General features: G+C 47.2%; 21 non-coding genes and 4 pseudogenes across 21 annotated transcripts; all 25 read right to left on the bottom strand.

Moving 5' to 3' along the window:
- Positions 1-119: 119 nt before the first annotated feature.
- On the bottom strand, positions 120-238 carry LOC146256288 (5S ribosomal RNA). Its single transcript, XR_014730370.1, has one exon. It is a non-coding gene; the product is annotated as a 5S ribosomal RNA (ribosomal RNA).
- A 178-nt stretch (positions 239-416) lies between these two features.
- Positions 417-535, bottom strand: LOC146256287 (5S ribosomal RNA). Its single transcript, XR_014730996.1, has one exon. It is a non-coding gene; the product is annotated as a 5S ribosomal RNA (ribosomal RNA).
- Positions 536-729: 194 nt separating this feature from the next.
- LOC146256286 (5S ribosomal RNA) lies at positions 730-848 on the bottom strand. Its single transcript, XR_014730369.1, has one exon. It is a non-coding gene; the product is annotated as a 5S ribosomal RNA (ribosomal RNA).
- A 174-nt stretch (positions 849-1022) lies between these two features.
- LOC146256285 (5S ribosomal RNA) lies at positions 1023-1141 on the bottom strand. Its single transcript, XR_014730995.1, has one exon. It is a non-coding gene; the product is annotated as a 5S ribosomal RNA (ribosomal RNA).
- A 190-nt stretch (positions 1142-1331) lies between these two features.
- On the bottom strand, positions 1332-1450 carry LOC146256284 (5S ribosomal RNA). The gene has a single exon (XR_014730176.1). It is a non-coding gene; the product is annotated as a 5S ribosomal RNA (ribosomal RNA).
- A 172-nt stretch (positions 1451-1622) lies between these two features.
- Positions 1623-1741, bottom strand: LOC146256283 (5S ribosomal RNA). Its single transcript, XR_014730175.1, has one exon. It is a non-coding gene; the product is annotated as a 5S ribosomal RNA (ribosomal RNA).
- A 186-nt stretch (positions 1742-1927) lies between these two features.
- On the bottom strand, positions 1928-2046 carry LOC146256282 (5S ribosomal RNA). Its single transcript, XR_014730174.1, has one exon. It is a non-coding gene; the product is annotated as a 5S ribosomal RNA (ribosomal RNA).
- Positions 2047-2228: 182 nt separating this feature from the next.
- On the bottom strand, positions 2229-2347 carry LOC146256281 (5S ribosomal RNA; annotated as a pseudogene).
- A 170-nt stretch (positions 2348-2517) lies between these two features.
- On the bottom strand, positions 2518-2636 carry LOC146256280 (5S ribosomal RNA). The gene has a single exon (XR_014730172.1). It is a non-coding gene; the product is annotated as a 5S ribosomal RNA (ribosomal RNA).
- A 242-nt stretch (positions 2637-2878) lies between these two features.
- On the bottom strand, positions 2879-2997 carry LOC146256279 (5S ribosomal RNA; annotated as a pseudogene).
- A 174-nt stretch (positions 2998-3171) lies between these two features.
- On the bottom strand, positions 3172-3290 carry LOC146256278 (5S ribosomal RNA). Its single transcript, XR_014730171.1, has one exon. It is a non-coding gene; the product is annotated as a 5S ribosomal RNA (ribosomal RNA).
- Positions 3291-3464: 174 nt separating this feature from the next.
- Positions 3465-3583, bottom strand: LOC146256277 (5S ribosomal RNA). The gene has a single exon (XR_014730942.1). It is a non-coding gene; the product is annotated as a 5S ribosomal RNA (ribosomal RNA).
- A 172-nt stretch (positions 3584-3755) lies between these two features.
- LOC146256276 (5S ribosomal RNA) lies at positions 3756-3874 on the bottom strand. Its single transcript, XR_014730899.1, has one exon. It is a non-coding gene; the product is annotated as a 5S ribosomal RNA (ribosomal RNA).
- A 182-nt stretch (positions 3875-4056) lies between these two features.
- Positions 4057-4175, bottom strand: LOC146256275 (5S ribosomal RNA). The gene has a single exon (XR_014730368.1). It is a non-coding gene; the product is annotated as a 5S ribosomal RNA (ribosomal RNA).
- A 178-nt stretch (positions 4176-4353) lies between these two features.
- On the bottom strand, positions 4354-4472 carry LOC146256274 (5S ribosomal RNA). The gene has a single exon (XR_014730994.1). It is a non-coding gene; the product is annotated as a 5S ribosomal RNA (ribosomal RNA).
- A 184-nt stretch (positions 4473-4656) lies between these two features.
- Positions 4657-4775, bottom strand: LOC146256273 (5S ribosomal RNA). The gene has a single exon (XR_014730367.1). It is a non-coding gene; the product is annotated as a 5S ribosomal RNA (ribosomal RNA).
- Positions 4776-4949: 174 nt separating this feature from the next.
- Positions 4950-5068, bottom strand: LOC146256272 (5S ribosomal RNA). Its single transcript, XR_014730993.1, has one exon. It is a non-coding gene; the product is annotated as a 5S ribosomal RNA (ribosomal RNA).
- Positions 5069-5254: 186 nt separating this feature from the next.
- On the bottom strand, positions 5255-5373 carry LOC146256271 (5S ribosomal RNA). The gene has a single exon (XR_014730170.1). It is a non-coding gene; the product is annotated as a 5S ribosomal RNA (ribosomal RNA).
- Positions 5374-5545: 172 nt separating this feature from the next.
- On the bottom strand, positions 5546-5664 carry LOC146256270 (5S ribosomal RNA). Its single transcript, XR_014730169.1, has one exon. It is a non-coding gene; the product is annotated as a 5S ribosomal RNA (ribosomal RNA).
- A 186-nt stretch (positions 5665-5850) lies between these two features.
- On the bottom strand, positions 5851-5969 carry LOC146256269 (5S ribosomal RNA). The gene has a single exon (XR_014730168.1). It is a non-coding gene; the product is annotated as a 5S ribosomal RNA (ribosomal RNA).
- A 178-nt stretch (positions 5970-6147) lies between these two features.
- Positions 6148-6266, bottom strand: LOC146256268 (5S ribosomal RNA; annotated as a pseudogene).
- Positions 6267-6436: 170 nt separating this feature from the next.
- Positions 6437-6555, bottom strand: LOC146256267 (5S ribosomal RNA). Its single transcript, XR_014730167.1, has one exon. It is a non-coding gene; the product is annotated as a 5S ribosomal RNA (ribosomal RNA).
- A 226-nt stretch (positions 6556-6781) lies between these two features.
- On the bottom strand, positions 6782-6900 carry LOC146256266 (5S ribosomal RNA; annotated as a pseudogene).
- A 174-nt stretch (positions 6901-7074) lies between these two features.
- Positions 7075-7193, bottom strand: LOC146256265 (5S ribosomal RNA). Its single transcript, XR_014730166.1, has one exon. It is a non-coding gene; the product is annotated as a 5S ribosomal RNA (ribosomal RNA).
- Positions 7194-7365: 172 nt separating this feature from the next.
- Positions 7366-7484, bottom strand: LOC146256264 (5S ribosomal RNA). The gene has a single exon (XR_014730165.1). It is a non-coding gene; the product is annotated as a 5S ribosomal RNA (ribosomal RNA).
- Between the last annotated feature and the right edge of the window lie 16 nt (positions 7485-7500).

The following is a 7500-nucleotide window of genomic DNA, read 5'->3' as shown; positions in this document are numbered from 1 at the left end:
AAGGTAGTCTCTCTCTCTCTCTCTCTCTCGTGTCAAAATGAAAACAGCTTCCAGACCCTTTCATGAAGGACTACTTGTGCATATTGCAAGATGTCAGTTTCTAAGTGAATGAGCAAAAGAGCATACAGCACCTGGTATTCCCAGGCGGTCTCCCATCCAAGTACTAACCAGGCCCGACCCTGCTTAGCTTCCGAGATCAGACGAGATCGGGCGTTCCCAGGCTGGTATGGCCGTACGAAATAAGTTGACAACCATAGGCTACTTATCCATATACAGATTTAGCAATTGACAATGCAAGGTAGTCTCTCTCTCTCTCTCTCTCTCTCGTGTCAAAATGAAAACAGCTTCCAGCCCCTTTCATGAAGGACTACTTGTGCATATTGCAAGATGTCAGTTTCTAAGTGAATGAGCAAAAGAGCATACAGCACCTGGTATTCCCAGGCGGTCTCCCATCCAAGTACTAACCAGGCCCGACCCTGCTTAGCTTCCGGGATCAGACGAGATCGGGCGTTGCCAGGCTGGTATGGCCGTACGAAATAAGTTGACAACCATAGGCTACTTATCCATATACAGATTTAGCAATTGACAATGCAAGGTAGTCTCTCTCTCTCTCTCTCTCTCTCTCTCTCTCTCTCTCTCGTGTCAAAATGAAAACAGCTTCCAGCCCCTTTCATGAAGGACTACTTGTGCATATTGCAAGATGTCAGTTTCTAAGTGAATGAGCAAAAGAGCATACAGCACCTGGTATTCCCAGGCGGTCTCCCATCCAAGTACTAACCAGGCCCGACCCTGCTTAGCTTCCGAGATCAGACGAGATCGGGCGTTCCCAGGCTGGTATGGCCGTACGAAATAAGTTGACAACCATAGGCTACTTATCCATATACAGATTTAGCAATTGACAATGCAAGGTAGTCTCTCTCTCTCTCTCTCTCGTGTCAAAATGAAAACAGCTTCCAGCCCCTTTCATGAAGGACTACTTGTGCATATTGCAAGATGTCAGTTTCTAAGTGAATGAGCAAAAGAGCATACAGCACCTGGTATTCCCAGGCGGTCTCCCATCCAAGTACTAACCAGGCCCGACCCTGCTTAGCTTCCGGGATCAGACGAGATCGGGCGTTGCCAGGCTGGTATGGCCGTACGAAATAAGTTGACAACCATAGGCTACTTATCCATATACAGATTTAGCAATTGACAATGCAAGGTAGTCTCTCTCTCTCTCTCTCTCTCTCTCTCTCTCTCTCGTGTCAAAATGAAAACAGCTTCCAGCCCCTTTCATGAAGGACTACTTGTGCATATTGCAAGATTTCAGTTTCTAAGTGAATGAGCAAAAGAGCATACAGCACCTGGTATTCCCAGGCGGTCTCCCATCCAAGTACTAACCAGGCCCGACCCTGCTTAGCTTCCGAGATCAGACGAGATCGGGCGTTGCCAGGCTGGTATGGCCGTACGAAATAAGTTGACAACCATAGGCTACTTATCCATATACAGATTTAGCAATTGACAATGCAAGGTGGTCTCTCTCTCTCTCTCTCGTGTCAAAATGAAAACAGCTTCCAGCCCCTTTCATGAAGGACTACTTGTGCATATTGCAAGATGTCAGTTTCTAAGTGAATGAGCAAAAGAGCATACAGCACCTGGTATTCCCAGGCGGTCTCCCATCCAAGTACTAACCAGGCCCGACCCTGCTTAGCTTCCGAGATCAGACGAGATCGGGCGTTGCCAGGCTGGTATGGCCGTACGAAATAAGTTGACAACCATAGGCTACTTATCCATATACAGATTTAGCAATTGACAATGCAAGGTAGTCTCTCTCTCTCTCTCTCTCTCTCTCTCTCTCGTGTCAAAATGAAAACAGCTTCCAGCCCCTTTCATGAAGGACTACTTGTGCATATTGCAAGATGTCAGTTTCTAAGTGAATGAGCAAAAGAGCATACAGCACCTGGTATTCCCAGGCGGTCTCCCATCCAAGTACTAACCAGGCCCGACCCTGCTTAGCTTCCGAGATCAGACGAGATCGGGCGTTGCCAGGCTGGTATGGCCGTACGAAATAAGTTGACAACCATAGGCTACTTATCCATATACAGATTTAGCAATTGACAATGCAAGGTAGTCTCTCTCTCTCTCTCTCTCTCTCTCTCGTGTCAAAATGAAAACAGCTTCCAGCCCCTTTCATGAAGGACTACTTGTGCATATTGCAAGATGTCAGTTTCTAAGTGAATGAGCAAAAGAGCATACAGCACCTGGTATTCCAAGGCGGTCTCCCATCCAAGTACTAACCAGGCCCGACCCTGCTTAGCTTCCGAGATCAGACGAGATCAGGCGTTGCCAGGCTGGTATGGCCGTACGAAATAAGTTGACAACCATAGGCTACTTATCCATATACAGATTTAGCAATTGACAATGCAAGGTAGTCTCTCTCTCTCTCTCGTGTCAAAATGAAAACAGCTTCCAGCCCCTTTCATGAAGGACTACTTGTGCATATTGCAAGATTTCAGTTTCTAAGTGAATGAGCAAAAGAGCATACAGCACCTGGTATTCCCAGGCGGTCTCCCATCCAAGTACTAACCAGGCCCGACCCTGCTTAGCTTCCGAGATCAGACGAGATCGGGCGTTGCCAGGCTGGTATGGCCGTACGAAATAAGTTGACAACCATAGGCTACTTATCCATATACAGATTTAGCAATTGACAATGCAAGGTAGTCTCTCTCTCTCTCTCTCTCTCTCTCTCTCTCTCTCTCTCTCTCTCTCTCTCTCTCTCTCTCTCTCTCTCTCTCTCTCTCTCTCTCTCGTGTCAAAATGAAAACAGCTTCCAGCCCCTTTCATGAAGGACTACTTGTGCATATTGCAAGATTTCAGTTTCTAAGTGAATGAGCAAAAGAGCAGACAGCACCTGGTATTCCCAGGCGGTCTCCCATCCAAGTACTAACCAGGCCCGACCCTGCTTAGCTTCCGAGATCAGACGAGATCGGGCGTTGCCAGGCTGGTATGGCCGTACCAAATAAGTTGACAACCAAAGGCTACTTATCCATATACAGATTTAGCAATTGACAATGCAAGGTAGTCTCTCTCTCTCTCTCTCTCGTGTCAAAATGAAAACAGCTTCCAGCCCCTTTCATGAAGGACTACTTGTGCATATTGCAAGATGTCAGTTTCTAAGTGAATGAGCAAAAGAGCATACAGCACCTGGTATTCCCAGGCGGTCTCCCATCCAAGTACTAACCAGGCCCGACCCTGCTTAGCTTCCGAGATCAGACGAGATCGGGCGTTGCCAGGCTGGTATGGCCGTACGAAATAAGTTGACAACCATAGGCTACTTATCCATATACAGATTTAGCAATTGACAATGCAAGGTAGTCTCTCTCTCTCTCTCTCTCGTGTCAAAATGAAAACAGCTTCCAGCCCCTTTCATGAAGGACTACTTGTGCATATTGCAAGATGTCAGTTTCTAAGTGAATGAGCAAAAGAGCATACAGCACCTGGTATTCCCAGGCGGTCTCCCATCCAAGTACTAACCAGGCCCGACCCTGCTTAGCTTCCGAGATCAGACGAGATCGGGCGTTGCCAGGCTGGTATGGCCGTACCAAATAAGTTGACAACCATAGGCTACTTATCCATATACAGATTTAGCAATTGACAATGCAAGGTGGTCTCTCTCTCTCTCTCTCGTGTCAAAATGAAAACAGCTTCCAGCCCCTTTCATGAAGGACTACTTGTGCATATTGCAAGATTTCAGTTTCTAAGTGAATGAGCAAAAGAGCATACAGCACCTGGTATTCCGAGGCGGTCTCCCATCCAAGTACTAACCAGGCCCGACCCTGCTTAGCTTCCGAGATCAGACGAGATCGGGCGTTGCCAGGCTGGTATGGCCGTACGAAATAAGTTGACAACCATAGGCTACTTATCCATATACAGATTTAGCAATTGACAATGCAAGGTAGTCTCTCTCTCTCTCTCTCTCTCTCTCTCGTGTCAAAATGAAAACAGCTTCCAGACCCTTTCATGAAGGACTACTTGTGCATATTGCAAGATGTCAGTTTCTAAGTGAATGAGCAAAAGAGCATACAGCACCTGGTATTCCCAGGCGGTCTCCCATCCAAGTACTAACCAGGCCCGACCCTGCTTAGCTTCCGAGATCAGACGAGATCGGGCGTTCCCAGGCTGGTATGGCCGTACGAAATAAGTTGACAACCATAGGCTACTTATCCATATACAGATTTAGCAATTGACAATGCAAGGTAGTCTCTCTCTCTCTCTCTCTCTCTCGTGTCAAAATGAAAACAGCTTCCAGCCCCTTTCATGAAGGACTACTTGTGCATATTGCAAGATGTCAGTTTCTAAGTGAATGAGCAAAAGAGCATACAGCACCTGGTATTCCCAGGCGGTCTCCCATCCAAGTACTAACCAGGCCCGACCCTGCTTAGCTTCCGGGATCAGACGAGATCGGGCGTTGCCAGGCTGGTATGGCCGTACGAAATAAGTTGACAACCATAGGCTACTTATCCATATACAGATTTAGCAATTGACAATGCAAGGTAGTCTCTCTCTCTCTCTCTCTCTCTCTCTCTCGTGTCAAAATGAAAACAGCTTCCAGACCCTTTCATGAAGGACTACTTGTGCATATTGCAAGATGTCAGTTTCTAAGTGAATGAGCAAAAGAGCATACAGCACCTGGTATTCCCAGGCGGTCTCCCATCCAAGTACTAACCAGGCCCGACCCTGCTTAGCTTCCGAGATCAGACGAGATCGGGCGTTCCCAGGCTGGTATGGCCGTACGAAATAAGTTGACAACCATAGGCTACTTATCCATATACAGATTTAGCAATTGACAATGCAAGGTAGTCTCTCTCTCTCTCTCTCTCGTGTCAAAATGAAAACAGCTTCCAGCCCCTTTCATGAAGGACTACTTGTGCATATTGCAAGATGTCAGTTTCTAAGTGAATGAGCAAAAGAGCATACAGCACCTGGTATTCCCAGGCGGTCTCCCATCCAAGTACTAACCAGGCCCGACCCTGCTTAGCTTCCGGGATCAGACGAGATCGGGCGTTGCCAGGCTGGTATGGCCGTACGAAATAAGTTGACAACCATAGGCTACTTATCCATATACAGATTTAGCAATTGACAATGCAAGGTAGTCTCTCTCTCTCTCTCTCTCTCTCTCTCTCTCGTGTCAAAATGAAAACAGCTTCCAGCCCCTTTCATGAAGGACTACTTGTGCATATTGCAAGATTTCAGTTTCTAAGTGAATGAGCAAAAGAGCATACAGCACCTGGTATTCCCAGGCGGTCTCCCATCCAAGTACTAACCAGGCCCGACCCTGCTTAGCTTCCGAGATCAGACGAGATCGGGCGTTGCCAGGCTGGTATGGCCGTACGAAATAAGTTGACAACCATAGGCTACTTATCCATATACAGATTTAGCAATTGACAATGCAAGGTGGTCTCTCTCTCTCTCTCTCGTGTCAAAATGAAAACAGCTTCCAGCCCCTTTCATGAAGGACTACTTGTGCATATTGCAAGATGTCAGTTTCTAAGTGAATGAGCAAAAGAGCATACAGCACCTGGTATTCCCAGGCGGTCTCCCATCCAAGTACTAACCAGGCCCGACCCTGCTTAGCTTCCGAGATCAGACGAGATCGGGCGTTGCCAGGCTGGTATGGCCGTACGAAATAAGTTGACAACCATAGGCTACTTATCCATATACAGATTTAGCAATTGACAATGCAAGGTAGTCTCTCTCTCTCTCTCTCTCTCTCTCTCTCTCGTGTCAAAATGAAAACAGCTTCCAGCCCCTTTCATGAAGGACTACTTGTGCATATTGCAAGATGTCAGTTTCTAAGTGAATGAGCAAAAGAGCATACAGCACCTGGTATTCCCAGGCGGTCTCCCATCCAAGTACTAACCAGGCCCGACCCTGCTTAGCTTCCGAGATCAGACGAGATCGGGCGTTGCCAGGCTGGTATGGCCGTACGAAATAAGTTGACAACCATAGGCTACTTATCCATATACAGATTTAGCAATTGACAATGCAAGGTAGTCTCTCTCTCTCTCTCTCTCTCCCGTGTCAAAATGAAAACAGCTTCCAGCCCCTTTCATGAAGGACTACTTGTGCATATTGCAAGATGTCAGTTTCTAAGTGAATGAGCAAAAGAGCATACAGCACCTGGTATTCCAAGGCGGTCTCCCATCCAAGTACTAACCAGGCCCGACCCTGCTTAGCTTCCGAGATCAGACGAGATCAGGCGTTGCCAGGCTGGTATGGCCGTACTAAATAAGTTGACAACCATAGGCTACTTATCCATATACAGATTTAGCAATTGACAATGCAAGGTAGTCTCTCTCTCTCTCTCGTGTCAAAATGAAAACAGCTTCCAGCCCCTTTCATGAAGGACTACTTGTGCATATTGCAAGATTTCAGTTTCTAAGTGAATGAGCAAAAGAGCATACAGCACCTGGTATTCCCAGGCGGTCTCCCATCCAAGTACTAACCAGGCCCGACCCTGCTTAGCTTCCGAGATCAGACGAGATCGGGCGTTGCCAGGCTGGTATGGCCGTACGAAATAAGTTGACAACCATAGGCTACTTATCCATATACAGATTTAGCAATTGACAATGCAAGGTAGTCTCTCTCTCTCTCTCTCTCTCTCTCTCTCTCTCTCTCTCTCTCTCTCTCTCTCTCTCTCTCTCTCTCTCTCGTGTCAAAATGAAAACAGCTTCCAGCCCCTTTCATGAAGGACTACTTGTGCATATTGCAAGATTTCAGTTTCTAAGTGAATGAGCAAAAGAGCAGACAGCACCTGGTATTCCCAGGCGGTCTCCCATCCAAGTACTAACCAGGCCCGACCCTGCTTAGCTTCCGAGATCAGACGAGATCGGGCGTTGCCAGGCTGGTATGGCCGTACCAAATAAGTTGACAACCAAAGGCTACTTATCCATATACAGATTTAGCAATTGACAATGCAAGGTAGTCTCTCTCTCTCTCTCTCTCGTGTCAAAATGAAAACAGCTTCCAGCCCCTTTCATGAAGGACTACTTGTGCATATTGCAAGATGTCAGTTTCTAAGTGAATGAGCAAAAGAGCATACAGCACCTGGTATTCCCAGGCGGTCTCCCATCCAAGTACTAACCAGGCCCGACCCTGCTTAGCTTCCGAGATCAGACGAGATCGGGCGTTGCCAGGCTGGTATGGCCGTACGAAATAAGTTGACAACCATAGGCTACTTATCCATATACAGATTTAGCAATTGACAATGCAAGGTGGTCTCTCTCTCTCTCTCTCGTGTCAAAATGAAAACAGCTTCCAGCCCCTTTCATGAAGGACTACTTGTGCATATTGCAAGATTTCAGTTTCTAAGTGAATGAGCAAAAGAGCATACAGCACCTGGTATTCCCAGGCGGTCTCCCATCCAAGTACTAACCAGGCCCGACCCTGCTTAGCTTCCGAGATCAGACGAGATCGGGCGTTGCCAGGCTGGTATGGCCGTACGAAATAAGTTGACAACCA

This window comes from Hypomesus nipponensis, chromosome 15 (genome assembly GCF_054491055.1).
Source record: "Hypomesus nipponensis isolate SF chromosome 15, ASM5449105v1, whole genome shotgun sequence".
In the NCBI taxonomy this organism is placed as follows: Eukaryota; Metazoa; Chordata; class Actinopteri; order Osmeriformes; family Osmeridae; genus Hypomesus; species Hypomesus nipponensis.
This window is presented reverse-complemented; position numbering and strand designations above follow the sequence as displayed.